Here is an 18,155-nt window from a genome sequence, read left to right as displayed (position 1 = left end):
ATCTGAAGTGTGTTTTTACTAACCTCAAAAAACCTGGCGGATATATGAAACACTTAATAGATTGGCGCTTATGTTACTGTTTGGCCGAGCTACCCCTCCGATTTGTGGCGTGCGCCTTGATGTTGTCACACAAAGTGGAGGGACCTACAGTTTTACTCCGACTCTGGACGGCGATTATATTTTTATAATAAGTAGTTTTTCAAAATTCTGTCATTGAACGCTGTTATCAATATATCTATCACCGGAATAAATGGTTCCGTTCGAAAATTGTCCCTGGCTGAAAGTTTTAGCGTAGATGTTTTTGAGCCGATAGGTTGCAAGCGAACTTTGCTGATCTGACAAGAGCTGATTCATTGTAGACAATGGAAAGGATTTCTTTTGGGCCCTATAAAATCTTGTAAAGATTTAAAACAATCACCAGCAATCCTCAGGGTCATATTTGAACTTTGCTACTGGAATTAAATCTTTCGAGAATATCATGCCAGAAGATAAGGTACAAAGCTGTTTCGAGAGAGCTCATTTTCCTTGCAAGACCTCGAGCTTAATTTCTCACATTATCCTTCTGTTCATCGTCATCTCGAATTGATATCAACGCTTCCGTGAACGAGTTCAACTTTCAAAGCTTTTGTAGCGCGCGTATGTCAATATCGTTTTTCTTGGAAAGCTATAGTACATAAAGTATCTGTTATTTCCTGTCCAGTGTGGCCACAATTAGGAGGAAATGTTAAAAATCATCCGACTGGTCTGAATCTCACTGTATGTTATTTTGTATCTTATAGCGACGGACAGTTGATTGATATGTGCCAGATCAGGATTTGAGTCGACAAAGAAATAGTAGTATTTTCTTCTTTTTTTTTTGTTAATTTTATTGTGGCTTATTGACATTTTATTTTAATATTGTTATTGAGCAACAAAGTCTAAGCGGTAGAAGTTATAGCAGCTATTTTGAAGATCACTTCATCTCCTCATCATACTTCTTTTTCTAGACTTCTGCAGGGATCGAACCCGCATCATCGATATGCAAAGCGATAACCACTGAGCTATGCACACAACTCTTGTTGTTAATTCATTTCTGTATTTTCTTTTCGCATGCGCGCCATAATTTTTTTAAGTACTTTTTGCCCTGTCCATGTGATGTGTCCAACCAAAAATGGGCCGTACTGGGCTTTTAGTTCTAAAAAAATTTCACCCGAACCTCGGAGAGCCAAACCACGTTCCGCTAGAAATTTGATGGTGCTGGCAACTCTCTTTAACACCTATTGACTGCCTCTACGATATATTGCTACCCGAGTTGCACATGCTAGAATTGAGTCGGCGTGATTCTTTGACTTATCGGGAAGTAAGTTTAAAATAATTTGGAAATTTGCGTGCGATGAACAAGTTAAATAGAACCTTGTAAAAAAAAGACAACTAAAATATGTAAAACTATAGATGAGCAGCGTTTTGTTAAGTTTTTTATACCGTTTTTGCAACGCTAGAAAAACTAAAAAATGTGATCATGGTGTCAGGCAGAAAGTTATTTAAGATTCTACCAAAACCCATGCTATAATCCGGTCCTGACATATATGTACATATGTATCTATACATACATATACTGTAGTTGAGCTATGCTCTATTGAATAACACGTAATAGTTTTCACCATAATCAAGCTCTTAATCAAAATTAAAGTGTACGCCTTGTTTTAATATAATATTCATAGTTACTTTCACGAAACAATTTTTGCATTAATTATTCATGAAAATATAGTTCATTCCATAATATAAACCATATAAATCAAAGCTTCGGCCGCTGTGGTGTAGTGGTAAGCAGTGCGCGCTTCCACTCCGCAGCACCTGGGTTCAAACCCTGGTAAAAGCAACATCGCAAAAAAAATATAGAAAAAAGGTTTTTTTCTTAACAGTGGTCATCCCTCGGCAGGCAATGGCAAACCTCCGAGTGTATTTCTGCCATAAAAAATAGCTTCTCATAAAAATACAATCGCCGTTCGGAGTCGGCGTAAAACTCCCGTTTGTGTGACAACAACAAGGTGTACGCCACAAATCGGAGGAGAAGCTCGACCAAATACTAACATATGAGTAAGCACCAATCTATTATTGTTATTAAATCAAAAATTCAAAAAATTTTCATTCAAGATTTTAACTTTTTTTTCAGAATCTCTAGAAAATTTTCGAGTATGCAGTTTTGTAGCCCGTTCAATTTTAGTCTAATGAATTGTAAGTTTCCAACGTCTAAAAAATCCCGTTGCTTTTTGAGAATTTTTTTTGGTGGCGGTTTTGTGAAGTTTTTTCCATATAAACATGAATTTAATAATAAAACGAAAGATACAATTTTTTTCTTTTCACAACAAATTTTTAAGTCAAAAGCTACAATGGCATAGTAACATTTTGGATGTCTCAGTTCTATCGACTAGGTGTATGGTGTCAAGTTAGCACTACATACCATTTTTTCTTAAAAACGAAAGCTACAAATGTTTTCTTTTCACAACAAATTAAAAAAAAAGAAGCTACAACTAATGCCGTTGTAACATTTTCGTTATCTCAATTTAATCGACAATGGGTGTCAAGTTACATACTAAATTTTGTTCGAAAAACGGTCAACTCGTTTTTTCCAGAAAAACGAAAGCTACACATTTTTTCACAACATATTTTTAAGTGAAAAGCTACAATTAATAGCATATAACATATTAGGGCTATTCGCGATTCGGTGCATAAGAGCTGACAAATTTATGCAATTGCAGAAATATGCCATGGATTGTGAGCAACCTTTATTAAACTGTCATGGTAAAACTTTTTTAATCAGCTGATAGAAATGTCAACCAGATTTGCAATGCATAGCATTTTTATGCTATGGATTTTCGGTATTGCAAATTTGTCAAGCCATGGCAAATGCAAATGCGTGTATTTTGTTTGTGTATTGCAAATAATTTGCAATACAAATTTGCAATGCAATGATGCTAGGCCATTTGCACCGGATCGCGAATAGCCCTATTGCATATCTCAGTTCTATCGACTAAGTGTATGGTGTCAAGTCAGCACTACATACCATATTAAAAAAAAAAAATAGAGCTACAAATTTTTTCTTTCCACAACAAGTTTACAACAAACAAGTAAAGAAGTATAAGTTCGGGCGAGACCGAACTTTATATACCCGGCACAGGTATCATATATCGTCGTTACAACTTTCTCAGAACTACCTTTTCGTTTTCGATAATATGCAGAGTTAGACTTAATGATATAATTGAACCTAGCTAGGTACAAATCGATATTTATTGATAGAAGATTGTTGTAACTATTAACTTGGAGTAAATTAGCGTCCTCAGTTATTGAAATATCGGAGTTTTCATATTTCTGAAATTTACTGTTATACGGGAAGCGGGGGTAATTTTAGTCCGATTTGAATAATTTTCAACGAATTGCTTTTCCGTACCAACTTACCGTACCATTTACCATTTTCTAAAAATTTCATAATATTATTTTTTTACCACAATTCTACTTCACGTACTAATTTTCAACAAATTGCATCTAATATTTACTGAAATATCGCAGTTTTTTCATTTTTCGAAAATACCGTTATATGGGAAGTGGGCGTGGTTCCAGTCCGATTTCGCCCATTTTCAATACCAACCTACCTTGGATAAAGGGCCACCTACATACCAAATTTCGTTGAGATATCTCAATTTTTGCTCGAGTTATCGTGTACACGGGCAGACGGACAGACAAACGGACGGACAGACAGACATGGCTTAATCGATTTCTCTTTTCATTCTGACTATTTATGTATACGTTTGTCCATATCTATCTCGATTCGTTTTGCCTGTTACAAACAACCGTTATGCGAACAAAGTTATAATACCCTTGTGCACTACTGGAACGAATTCATTCAAAATTGATGCTTGAAATAATTCTTTAGCAAAAAATACATTTATAACAAATTTTTGTAAAATGGGCGTGGCACTGCCCACTTATAAGCACATATGTATATCTCGGTAACCGTTCCATCAATTTCTACCAAACTCAGTATAATTATTGTACTTACCACATAAAAGCAAGACGTTGAAACTTATTGAAATCGAACTAAAATTACGCCCACTTTTCATATGTATAACGGTAAATTTAAAAAATGCTGAAACTTCGATATTTCGAAATTTAAGGACGCTAATTTACTCAAAGTTTATACTCACAACAATCTATTTAAAAGAAATAGCATTATTATGGAGTTTTGGATAATAAGCATGGTACCGCCACTTATAACTGTATAAGTTTATCTCATTAATTATAACTGAGCATACTATCGAAGATGTTTGAAACAGGGGTAAAACCACCCCTACTTTCTATATAACGGTAGTTTTCGGAAAGGTGGGAAAACTATATTTAATATAATGTTCGGCTTCGCCCGCACTAACACATTTTTACTTGTTTCTTTTGCTTTTTTCTTGAAACGCCTTTTTCAAACTAGTGTACATACAAAATATCTCAAGATCTACTGAGTCGATTTGGATGAAATAGATTGGCGCTTACACATATGTATATATGTTAGTGTTTAGCCGAGTTTCTCCTCCGATTTGTGGCGTGTGCCTTGATGTTGTCTCCGAACGGCGATTGTGTGTTTATGAGAAGCTGTATTTCATGGCAGAATGGCCTGTCGAGAGACGACCGCTATTAGAAAAAACTTTTTTTTACTTTCTTATTTGAACCCAGGTCCTGCGGAGTGGTAGCGCGCACTGCTAACCACTACACCACAGCGGCCGCCGAAATATTTACCACAAATTATTTATGACATTGCTTATAGCGCTACCAGCGTTGCCACAGCCAAATTTTCTTCCCTACCAAAATTTCCTACCATAACCAACCAAAACCTACCAAACGTCTTTTTGATTTTTAATATTTGTTTTCAATGTTTTAAAAACTGCGTATAACGATTCATTTTACTGTACAGACTTATCCATATGTACATATGTATGTCTCTTTACACAAACATACATATATACAGATAGGAATAAAGACGCGAGCTCAAAAGTTGATAGCGAAAAAAGAGGCGTAAAAAAAAATTGGGCGAAGAAAGACTCTTAACATAGCTGACGGCAAATAAAGCCGCGTTAACCTCTTTGACAGCGAAGAAAGACCCATAAACTTATGTCCGCGGTCAACTATATTTTCGAGTGCAACAATATTTCCCAGAACTCCCCAAAGAGTTTTTCCGAGCTCTTTATTCGTGTCTAGTGACGATATTAGTATTATTACGTCGAAGATACGCGTGCTGCGACCTAAGAAGATATATTGCGCTAAATCAAAATTGTAATCACTCCAACCTTAGGCTATTTAAAAAGCTTAGCACTTTGGATGAGGCCATTTTCCAAATTTTAGATGGAGAAAGCAATCGTTCTCCAAGGTGTATCAATCTACGATTCATGGTTCGTGGACAGGCACATAGAATATACTCTGGGGTTTCTTTCACCAGCCGACAAACCCTACTCCGTCTCTACAGAAAGACCCATTTAATTAAAACCGTACGTTAACTTGCAGTGTGCTGTCAGGTTGCCAGTAAGAGTTCTAAGTTCAAGGTGTCTTTCGGAATTCCTGCTGCATATCTTTGAGTGTCTTATTGCCTTTGACTTCCGCCAGTAGGCAGCAATTTGCGATTATTCTCAGCTAGCTCCTAAGTAGGTCTGCAGTGTATCCTTTAGATGTACCACAGAAAGGCTAGGGACCATGCAAACGCATTTGGGCTTCACGCTTTGCGAGACAGTCTGCCCTTTCGTTGCCTTCAAACCCTTCATGCGTGACACTTTTGTAGGCTCGCAGGTGGTTCAAGAGTTTACAAGCCTTGATGCCGTTTTAAAAGACTCTAAGGCCTTTAACGCTGCCTGAATGCCCGGCATAATATTTATTCTGGCCTCATTTGTCTTCTAAGATGACATTCGCGAACACAGACTTCGATTGGGAAGACTTCGGCCTGAAATATAGTTGAGTACGAGCCCAATGGCAGACTTTTCTGGAATCTTGGTCCAAGTACGCCATAAATTATATCGCTACCTAAAGGTGAAAAGGTGCCAAGTCCATTTTTTTTCAAGTTTAGTTTCTGATGCAGAATTACAGGTAATACGAAACTACATCGATTTTTCGTCTCTCCTGAAAAATTTCTAAAAATGGACTTGGAACCTTTTCACCCTTAGGTCACGATATATGTCCGTATTGCATATTGGAAATAATAAAGTATACGTTTGTGCTTAGGAATCAGGTATATTTACAGGTTTGTGGCCGCCATTATACGAACGCACCGGTGAAATATTTGTGTAAAAAAGGTTGCTAAAATATTTGGAGTTACGTACATAATTTCTATTTTTCGTAAATAACTATTACTCATTGTCCCGAAACCTACCAAAATCCAATCAAGCCTACCAACCTACCAAATGGCAAAATACCTACCAGTTTTGGTAGGAAAAGCCCATGTTTGGCAACACTGAGCGCTACGTACATACATATATGTGTATATATTTTTTGACTTTGAATCAAAGTGTTAGTAAATCCTTTTGTTTAAATGCTGGTCGACAGATTGAACTAGATAAGGAAAAACACCAAAATAAAAGTTTGGAAATTATTTCACGTTCAGCGGTACAGTGAGTCCAAATTTAAGTAAAAATTATGCCATTTTATTTGTGAAATTTATACGTTGCTATGAAGAACTCTCACTAAGTTATTCATTAACCGGTATTCTCGTATGATATACCAGTGTTTATAGATTGAATTTTTTCTTTCTAAATATTTTATCCTTTTATTGATATATCAAAGTCTTATACCTGATTTTATAAGATTTTTCAAATATTTGTCACAAAATTATTATTTTTTTTTTTTATAAAACAAACAAAAAATATGTACCCCGTAATATTTTTATATGATTTGAATCATGTGAGGTAGAATTCACCTACAACGTGCGCTGAAATTGTTTTCCTGGTGACTAATATCAGCACTTTAACAAAATGTGTATATACATTTTTACTCTCTAACTGGAACTTCTTCAAAAATACTCGTAAAGTTAGTAGTTAAAGTTGGTAAGTTAAAGTTAAAGTAGGTAGGTAGGTAGTTAAAGTTGAAATATTCTATGAAAAAGTTTATCACTAGATTTTGTTGTAGGACTTTAAAGACATCAAGACATCAAGTGTGTTTTAATATGGTTCACACATAAATTTGCGTGTAATCTAATTGGATATATCCTATTATACATACATATATACATACATATATCAGAGATGTTAAGTATTTAGTTGTTTAAATACTTTTTTACAAGAGTATTTTGCATTTATATTTTAAATACTTTTTTGAGTAGTATATATATTTGGTATTTTGAAATACTTTTTCTATTCTTCACTGTTCGTCAAAAACAGAAGGAGGCCTTGCCAATCGCAATATTGTCGCAAGACGCCGCTGGCTGCATATTTACTAATTCTCCTCTCTTCACTTTTTCATTGCTTTTCACGCGTACTGAGAAGTGAATAACAGCCTCCGAAATGCGCAATCTTGCATTCATATGTATTCATAATCGTCACCTGAATAACTGTTTGATATTTGACCAGCCGCTGTAACTGAGTGGCGTCCGGTGTGGCTGAGTGGTTAGAGGTACATACGTACTACCACCCCGTAAGACCTGGGTTCGATCACTGGTCCCAGCAACATCTAAATCAGACAAAAATTGTTTAAAATGGGTCGCCCTTCGGCAAGAAATGGGAAAACCCCATGAAAAAAGCTTCTCACAAATATCCATTTGCCATTCGAAGGCGGTTTAAAATTTAGGGTCTCTCCACTTGTGTAACTGCATTAAGGCGCACACCACCAATTGGAGGAGAAGCTATGTTGTTACACTGAGAAAAATGTCAGTCAAATATATTTATCTCAACACATGGTTTGGTAACTATAACCAAATAATGTAACTATAACCAAATCATGAGTTGAGCAAAAGATATTTAGTTGATTAACTAAAATTTTTTCTCAGTGTATATTTTTCCAGGTAATTGCCAATTTTCTGTTAGTTAACTTTTTCGTATTTTTTTCGTATTTTTGAGTGCATTTTTCTTACGCTCTTTATTTGATTTGCTAGAGGGATAATTTTTTTTATCGAACAGAACTATTAACAAATGAAGCCTTGGCCGATTTATTTAGACATGAGTTGTGAGCGAAATAGACAGAAATTTTACAAACGGTGCTTTTTTACAGTTGCTAGCTAATTTTTCTACTGCGGTTTGCTAATTTCACATATTCATACCAATACTCTTAACTTTTTCATATCTATTTATTCGCAAAATTTTTCTTCAGTTTGATGTCTCCATAGCGAACGATACACGAAGGTTATTTTATTCTTCATAGAAATTGACCTCCAGCATCGCTCATCTCACGTCTTTAATTTTATTTTACATGGATATGTGAAAACGACTAGTCTGCGTTTACATATGCAATCACAATAATCTTCTAAAAAAAAACACTAAAATCACGGTAATGATTTACGCTCTTTCATTTGTGTAATGAACGTAAACATATTTTAAGTTTTCTAAACAAAAACTTCTTGTCTTATGTATTCATAGATATTATTTATTAAATAAAAATCGTGCATGTTGCTAAAGAATACTAATTAAAAATTCAAAAACAAATTAGCTGCATACGTGTACATCTACATGCTTATTGACAGACATACGAGATAGATATTTTATGATTACGATAAGATTTAGTTACCCATTTTGTGGAACTAAATGATATTTGCGAAAAGTATGATGTATATGAGTAAATGATATTTAAGTATTCTTGGTTTTGCGCAAACACACATACATGTTAATATGTATTGTTGAAGCTTTACGCAAGTTCCATTTACTCTTGATGGAACCGGTCGCGATCGGCTCAATCTCGATCGCTCTCACCTCAAAATATGTGCGTGTGTGCATTCATTTTTCAAGACAGAATGTACTTAACTTTTCTTGTCTAACTATTTTCTAGAATAGATAAGGACTACATAAAAGTGTTAATCTTTTCCTAATGTACATACTTATGTACACACTGATCGGCGTGCTTTACCACACCACGCTCCTAAAAACATTTGCTAAATAATTTTCAAGCAGCAACTCCATTCGAACTACATATTTTCGACTACACACATTCCGCTTTGGATTTTACCTCGATAACCTTTAACTATATTCAAGTACTTAAGATCTGAACTGAGTATGGAAATGGCATGAAGGACGAATTTCTTATGGCATGCATTAACATCCTGCATATTTTAAAGCTGTTAAGGTCAAGGTTGGGTTATTTTCCGATTGGGTTATTGTCCTCATGCATAAAAAGTGAGCCTAAGCTCAGACTTAGGTTTTCCTCTGATGAAGTGAGCTCAAGCTCAAAAATTTGTACTGAAAATCGAGCTCACTTTTTATACATGAGGTCAACTGTTTAGCAGCAATTAAAAATTTTCCGAAGAAAATTGCCAATAGACACTAACAGGCCTATTCTGCTTGTAATCAAACATTTTGTAACAAGCTAATTTTGTTACCAACAATTGTCACCACTTCTTGCAACCGCATTTCTATTTACCTTGGTAACGTTTTAATATATTCAGCAATTCAGCTATAGAGTTTTGTTGAAATTCTGGTGTTGCATATTTCACGGGGCAATATTTTGTTACCTGCTCACAAGATGGTAACAAAATTTACCGGTTATAAGAGTGTGGAGAATACGAAAAGGGTTTAAAAATTTACAGTAACTTTACTAACCGGTAACAAAATTTTTGTTACCAACGCAGAATAGGCCTGTAAAACACCTCCTATGTCGGCTTTTTACAGATCGTGATTTAGCTACCTTATTTCTGTGTTCTTTCTGCCCCTAACGGGTACTGCGGACCAAAGGACTAGCAATTTTTTAATCGACAAAGAGCTGGAGACCTACATTCATATTCTTTACAATACTAGAAACTAGCAATTGGTCTATGAGAGATCTCATTGATCAGGCAAGTTGGCCTAACCTAACATATGCTAAAGTAGGGTCCCGACTACTGAAGCTAGATTCAAGAGTAAATTACTCGAAAAATCAGAGTTAAAATAAAATGTGCATAGTTAATTTGCATTTTTCCTTTTAAATTTCTAAATCTTGTTAGTACAAGTAATTAGAAACATTCATTGTGGGCATTGCCCTTCCTTGATACCTCTCCTTGAAACTTTAAATGAGTAAGAAAAATATATATTTTAGAACGAATTTGCGTCATCCCTTTTGAAGTTTGTTCAGAAGACAAACCGATTTCGGCGTTATGCCACCTTCAGTGTCATTTTTTGCTCTTCTATTAACGTAGCGGCTGCTGTGACTGAGTAGTTAGAAGAGCGTACTACCATTCCCAAGGATCTGAGTCCGATCCTTGGTCCGAGCAACACCTAAAATTAGAAAAAGTGGTTTCTAACAGCAGTCGCCCTTCGGAAAGCAATGGTAAACATCAGAGGGGTATACTGCCTTGAAAAAACTTCTCATAAAACAACTTAAGTTAAAATATACTACACTTCCAAGAAAAAAGAATATACTGTATTGATTAATTTTATTAAGTGAGTTTCAGAATCTAAATTTTTATTTCGCCCAAAATGGCTTAGGTGGTTAAAGAGCCAAAGAAGAGAACTTTTTATTTAACTAAACATGTTTGTTTTGAAAATCGTGCGTTAACTGCCAAAAAAACAGCTATAAGAGGAAATGCAGTGAAGTGAAAAACGAATCAGATTTTAAGACAAACCATGATTCAATAATAATTATAACAAGGTTGTGTAATTTGTGACAGCTAAAATTTGACAATCCTTTATCTAGATTCGTATTTTGGAAGTAGGAGAATGGGGAAGAATGTGATCGCAGTTTGCGAAAACGGTAGTAGAATGGTACTACAAAAAGTACGCAAAGTATACAATTAGAAGTAAAATGTGTATTATTAATTCTATGCGAATTCGCAATATATTTGGTGTTTTAATGAAAATACTAAACAATACAAAAAAATATGCATTTTTGATTTAAGTTATTCGTCATGTCCGGGAACAAACCTAGAATACCGACCGTTCAGCTATGCAAAAACGAAAAATGCAGATCAATAGAACTTTTTATGCTCATTTCAACCATGCCAAAATGATTTGGCGCAAGTAAAAAATGAAGAGGTTCTAGAAGGTTAAAGTTGAATTTTTAGATATTTTAAATATTAATATCTTATGAACTTTATAACCGATTAAAAAGCTAATGACGTCACCATAAAGGTAATTAATTTGTTCTTCAGCTGATGTACATAATTTATAGCTTTTTGTATTTTTAAACCAAAACCACTAAAAAACGAACAAATATTATTTTTTCATGAAATAACCTTTTTTGAAAAAACTGCATAATTAATGGTAAAGAATTTTATATTATTTAGAAAGTACAAGTTATTATCTTTAATTCGATATTACATATTTTATCATGATCTACTTTTGGGTTTCAACAATTTAGTGATAATAAAAACTACAAATAAACCTCTTATATCTTCTTTTTTTTACCTGTGGCAAATAAATTTGGTATCGTTGAAATCAGCGTAAAAAGTTCTATCAATCGGCATTTTTGGTTATTTTATAGCTAAATGGTCGCATACATATATCGACCCCTAATTGCAATTTTATCGTAAGCGACAAATTATCGAAAAAATTTTTTTGTTGCAAATAGGTTATAAATACGAGTTACAGTGTCCTACAAAATTACAGACTTTGAATATTTACCGTTACGAAAATAAAGCAAAATGAATTTTATCGTTTGCTTTGTTTACACTTTTGAGATCCTATAACTTATCGTAAGCGACACTATGTGTACAGAACTTTATTGTAAATAACTATAGTTTCAAGCAAAGTTCCATCGGCACTTGCTGATACAAAATCAACTTTTTTTCCTCCCTCAGCAATTGCAGCTGCAATCACTAAGTGCAGCGTAGTCCGCCTAGCGGGATCTTTTTTGAAACTCTTGCTTTGTCAACGAGTTATAAGATTTAAAAGCATATCAGAAAGATGAAAAACATACACCAAACAGGGCTTAAACTGATGCCAGATAAAACTTTGTGGCTTTGCGTAACATTATCAAAAGGTATGCCACAATGAACGCCAAGAAAACAATTTACTTATTTATTACTATCAAAATTGCTGTGGATTTTATATATTTAGCTTCAAAAATATCAGCAATGTAATTAAATGTTATGTTTTTGCATAAAAACTCAAAGGACGAAAAAAGTAAATATTAAGCCGGCTGATTGTTAACGCGCGCAAAAAGTTGGAGGTTGACCGTCTTTCTGCTTCGCTCTGCAGCTGCAACGATCTATGTGGCATGCTTTTTGCATTTTCATACAATTCTTCGTATCTGTCAATGCGAAGCAGTCACGCAAAGTGAAGCAAGCGTTTTATCTGCCATCAGCTTTATATTCCAATTGTAAGCATTGGTATAGAAAAAATTGCAACTGCCAAATTGCCAGCTTATACGGCCATATGGATTAAAACTTTCGAAAAACTTACAAGATTTTGATTTTATCCTTTTACTTATCATAACTTTTGCACTTCAGCCTTCTTTTTATAAAATTGCCGTCTTTGATTTAAATCTCTAGATTGAAAATTTTCATTTGGCAATTTTCGAGTCGAGAAATATAACAACTGATTTCGAAACATGCCAAAAGTCTCCCTAATATGAAGGTTTTTGAACCTATTCTGGTCAAGGATTCAATTTTTCTTTTTTCTCATCGCTCGTTTACAAATGTCCAGATTATACAACATAAAAACTATCACAAGCGCCAATTCTTTGATAATTTTCCTCTCAGCATGTTCAAGAAAAATATCGTAAGCGCCATTTTACCTTTAAACAATAGGGTATGCAAAAATATAGCATTCAATAATGTTGTTTTCCATTTAAATCCAAATTAATTTTTACACTGTTTAAGGGATAATTAAAAAAAAACCTCTCCTGCAAAACGATAAAATCGCTATCAGGGGTCGATGTGTATGTATGTACTTATATATGTATACTAGGAATGTTAAGCCCGGGATCCTGAGATCCCGGTCTTTTTTAAGCCCAGAAAATCACGGGCTTATTTGCCTAGAATCCCGGGATATTCGGGATTTCTAATTTACACTGGTGGCAATAATAGAAATGCTTTACGTTGACCAGTTTTAACTAGATCCTATATTCCTAGAGCATCTAGATGCATTTCTGCATCAAAAAGAAAATTTTGAAAAAAATGTCGCTTACGTTATTTTGGCGGTTAGGGCTCGATATTTCCTTTTATATTTAATATTTAATATTTTTTTTATAAATGTGTAGCTCAATATACATATACCTTGCGACAGGCAATTTTACACACTAAAAAGCAATATATTCGCGAAACCAAGGGCCGAATACAGTAAAGTTGCGTTCTTAATTTTTCTCTCTGACGTCAGGATTTTTTAAAAGAACCTTGAAATTTTAAAGATATGGGTAATTCCAAAAATGATTTAAAAAGTCAATGCAATGTACTTTAAGAACCAGTATGGGTATCAAATTAAAGAGAAGATTCTGTAAAGTTAAAACAGATTACATTTTTTGGTGCGTAAGTGACCAGTAGGTATTGAAAATGCCCTTTTATAATTTTATCCTTGAATATCCTTGAAATTCTGCTATTCTTATTTTTTAAAAAATTATATGTTATTTATTAGCTTAAAAAATAAAATAGATTAAAGGGGCATTCCTATTCGTCCTTGTGAACTCAAAAAATTTTAACGAATTTTTTCTTTCATTTGGTACCCATTTTTTGGTTTACATTGCACTGAATTTTTTAAATAAGTTTTGGAATAAATCTTACCTTTGTAATTATAGCCTTTATAAAAAAATCATGACGTCAGAAAAATGCCCATTTAAATGCATTTAATTATATGTAATATGAAGAAGACTTTTATACCAAAATAAAATAAAATAATGAATAATCAAAAGGAATATAGATAAAACTGGTCGAAATAAGGCAATTATTTTATTTCTGCCACTAGTATTATGAACTTCTTTGAACCAGAAAATAAATTTTTGACTTCAGTTTTTTTGCATCAAGCTTTTTTCGACATACCTTAAGTTACTTTATCATATATGTACATGCCAAAGCATTATTAAATGTATATAGATTTAATTACTGTCTTTCGTTTTGTTACTTATGAAATAATTTTCACAAAATAAACAAGTACGTTCCAAGCCCATTTACTTATTATTTATTATATGATAGGAGAGCTTCTCCAACCATATTGATGCAATTTTTTCGATTTAAGTTGTTGAAAAATAATAAATATCTAAATCCTGGGACTGATCCCGGGATCCCGGGATTGAACCAACGACATCCCAAAAATCCCGGGATCGTAAAAATCGAAAAAATTAACATCCCTATGTATACATACGTACGTGCATAAGCTTAATTACGCAGATGCGCGCGTTGCTCTATTCACGGTAAACTCTAAAGCTGCATATCATACCTAATGTGAGCAACCGTACTTCTTTCGGAAGTACAGTTCTTCTTTTTTCGCTCTTGTACTTATGTATTTGCTATATTTTGTACTTCAGGAGGGGGATTCTTTAACCAGTTAGTTATAATTTTCGGATCGCTATCGCACTTTATGACGCATTATATAAATGTTTTTGTGTCAAAAAGTGCGATAGTGATGCGAAAATTGTCGCTAACTGGTTACAGAATCTCCCCCCAGGTCCTGTCCTTACGGTTGCCAGACGTACTGATTTTATCAGTACAGTACTGATTTTTCAACTCTTGTACTGATTTTATTTATTTCTTCAATCAGTACGCTAATGTCCTGATTTTTCAAAATTTGTACTGAATTTTCTATTCAAGCAAAATACTTTAGTATTTTCTTAAGGTTTTTACATAACGTTGGAACTTCCTTAAACTGTACTGTAAAAAATAAGAAGAAAATAATTTAATTATAGTTGGCATGTTTTAAATAATGTTTGATATGCCCAAGAAATTAACACAACAAAAAGATCAATCGTTTTATGGGCATATCGCCGGGTCGTTACGTAAATTATTTAAAAAGAAGGCTTAAATTTTTCTCAAGCGTTTTTAATTATCTCGAAAATATCTTTCAGTTTAATAACAATAAATTTCAATATTCGAATGGCTTTTGCCTATAACTTACAACTCCTTTTTCCCAATTTACTGACTCTGTAAAAGAGTTTTGCATACCAGGCATAGAGTTAGTTACTCTTTTAAGCGAATTCTTAATCTTTCCCAGTTTTTGCGTAGTTAAAAAACTATTTTAGCCATGAGGAAATATAGATGAACTCCTTAAAAAGTGGTACTTTTTTACAGTATGAGAGGATCTTAAGAATAAAGTTTGTTTCCTGGCGCAAAGAGAGAAACCGGCTTCTAATTAAAATTTTTGAAAGTGAACTTCAAACTAAACGTAATTTTAAAATGAAATGTATAGAATTCTTTGACTATTTAAACACTGAAAATGGGAATGATCTCATTATTGCTATTCAAAAATGTCATAAATATAAAATAATTGATTGGCTCCTGTGTACGATGATTAAACTCATGTTAAAATGATTAACATATTTATATTTTATGAACTACTAGTGAAGCCGTATGGCGTTTTTATTTAAAATATTTTTTTTTTATAAAAAAGGGTATTTTTTCCTTTTAAACGTTTTTTCTCAGATTTATACATACGAAGTATACAAATTGCATATCAGAAGAAAGCAGGTTTAATCACGTTTGTGACGATATTAATTTTTTTTAAATCAGTTCAAACTTGTTTGAAATATAAGATTTTTAATTTTTCGAAGACCCGACCTTTGACCCCTTATAGCCCCTGTAACATAGAAAAAGTTATATATCGTTTAAATAAGAGAAAAGTGCGTACCACGACTATGCTTTTACTTTTTTTGGTAGTTTACATACGGTAAATTTAAAATAATTTTTTACCAAAGGTCCAATTTCGAACTTCGAACGGAAAAATTACTTACCTATGACTCATACATAAAATTTAGCATATTTGAGCAATAAATAATTCAAAATATTAAATAAAAAAATATCACCATGATATATTGGCGATCCTTCATTATAACTCGGACTACCAAAAAATTACCAAAATCAAATGTCTATCAACGAAAAGCGAAACATCAAAGGAGAAACAAATCTCTTTCGAAATGTTTCAGCTAACTCGATGTGCATCCGCTGTTGTCGTTTCCGCTGCAATAGTGTGAACATTTTTGCCAGTCCAACTGCCATAACTGTAATCAACATCAACCTATACAAACGCAATTCTTATGTCCTTCAATATACATCAACAAAGGCAAGCCTCGGAAACAAGTCACTTGTCCAGTTAATCAATCGCTCGACATGGACAATTTTGCAACCTTAATTTCCACAACCTGCCATATCACATCTTCCTGAATCTGCGCAACCACAACCACAATTTTAGTAAGCAACCAAGCATTAGCCCCCTGCTCATTTACCGGCACTGCTACCGCAACAGCAGCCGTTCATTTCTCCGCCAAGCCTCAACGTCTATGACCACAGCCAACAGTTCAACACCACAAATGTTAGTCACTGTTGTGCCGCTTAACATAGAATGGGTTCTAGGCTCTTAATCAACAATAACCATTGACTACGTTACTGATGCAGCAACATAATGTCTCAGCAATAACAACAACATTCTAGCGCATTTAATTATTTTTGTCGTCGTTGTCATAACAAAACAAATTTTTAGTTATTACTAACATTTATTTAAATTTTTAGATAATTATTTCTTTGTGTATATATGCATACATTTTTTTTTTTGTTATTGATATTTATTTTATACGCTCCTTCTAATATTAGTCAACTCATCGTTTTATTGGAGGGGGAGTAAATGTAGGGTATAAATACCGTCTTCTTTTAAACCTGTACAATTTTTATTTGTTCAATTGTTCTTAGATTTTATTAGAATTTCTAAATGAAAAGTTTTTAAAATCATTAAAATAAAAGGCTTCAAACTACATACATAAAAATTAGCATATTTGAGCAATAAATAACTCAAAATATTAAATAAAAAAATATCATCATGATAAAACGATCATCACATGGCCTGGGCGATAAATTCATTCAAACCATTAAAGTCGCCGGGTCCGATGGCATCATACCTGCGCTGCTGCAAAAGGCTCTAAAGGTGTCGTGCAATTGGTTGGATCCTATTTATGCGAACTGCGTGAGGACCGGGTACATCCCAAAGACTTGGAGGGTAGTCAGTGTTGCGTTCATCCCGAAGGCCGGAAAAGGCTCTCATGCTTCTCCTGGGGATTTTAGGCCTACCAGTCTCTTCGCTTTTGCCAAAAACGCTAGAGAGACTAATAGACATAAGAAACGCGATTCCTCGTGACTGTCTTTCAAGAGCTGAATATGGTTATTGCAAGAAAAGGTCGGTGAAGGCCGCCCTGCACACATTGGTAAAGTGGTCAGAGGAAGCCTTCACGCATGAAGATTATGCAGTAAGGTGGTACGTTATTCCGTGGAATTCCGATTTTTTTAGTTAAATAAGGAATTGGTAGAATGTTTGATCAAATAAAAAATACCAGCACAAACTTTAATTTTTAAGAACTAATAAGGTCTATTCTGACTGTACTTATGGATTATATTTATATAATATCAGGCAGTCTATAAGTTATAGTTCGGAGAATGAACATCATGTAAGGAGATGTCTTAGGCGAAGTGTTAACGACTGTAGTGTATTTTCTTAAGGCTGTAAAAACTTAACGATAAGTATTTTTCTCACTACGATTATATTTTTGTTTTCATTAAACATCTGTTAATTGTTTGTGTAACTGCCAAATTCATCCCGGTAGATTTAATTACCTTAAACGCCATATTTCGGATTCACGGAATTATGTACACATTTCGTTTACAAGGTACATAATTCCGTGCCTAACACGGAAATAGGGCTTTTCAACACTTTAAATTTTTTGTTTTTTTGATTAAATTCTTACAAAAACTATCTCACTAATTCTTTTTGTCATTAAATTAAACCCTAAAGAAATTGTTGAGGTAATTCCGTGCTATAGTTTTATTAACCTAAACGCTAATATTTTAATGGTAAATATCTGTGATTTACAACATTCTAATGAATTATTGACATTATAGAATTTTT

The 18,155-nt window shown here is 33.8% G+C and overlaps 1 protein-coding gene across 1 annotated transcript in view; it reads right to left on the bottom strand.

Annotated features, from left to right (window-relative positions):
* Window positions 1-18,155, bottom strand: part of LOC118735400 (metal transporter CNNM4) — a gene marked incomplete at its 3' end in the record, with an annotated part of 111,337 nt that overhangs the window by 26,463 nt on the left and 66,719 nt on the right.

The sequence above is a fragment of the Rhagoletis pomonella genome, unplaced genomic scaffold, assembly GCF_013731165.1.
Source record: "Rhagoletis pomonella isolate Grant_MI unplaced genomic scaffold, Rhpom_1.0 Rhpom_scaffold_00003, whole genome shotgun sequence".
Classification (NCBI taxonomy): domain Eukaryota; kingdom Metazoa; phylum Arthropoda; class Insecta; order Diptera; family Tephritidae; genus Rhagoletis; species Rhagoletis pomonella.
The sequence above is the reverse complement of the archived record's forward strand: the minus strand, read 5'-3'. Positions and strand labels throughout refer to the sequence as shown.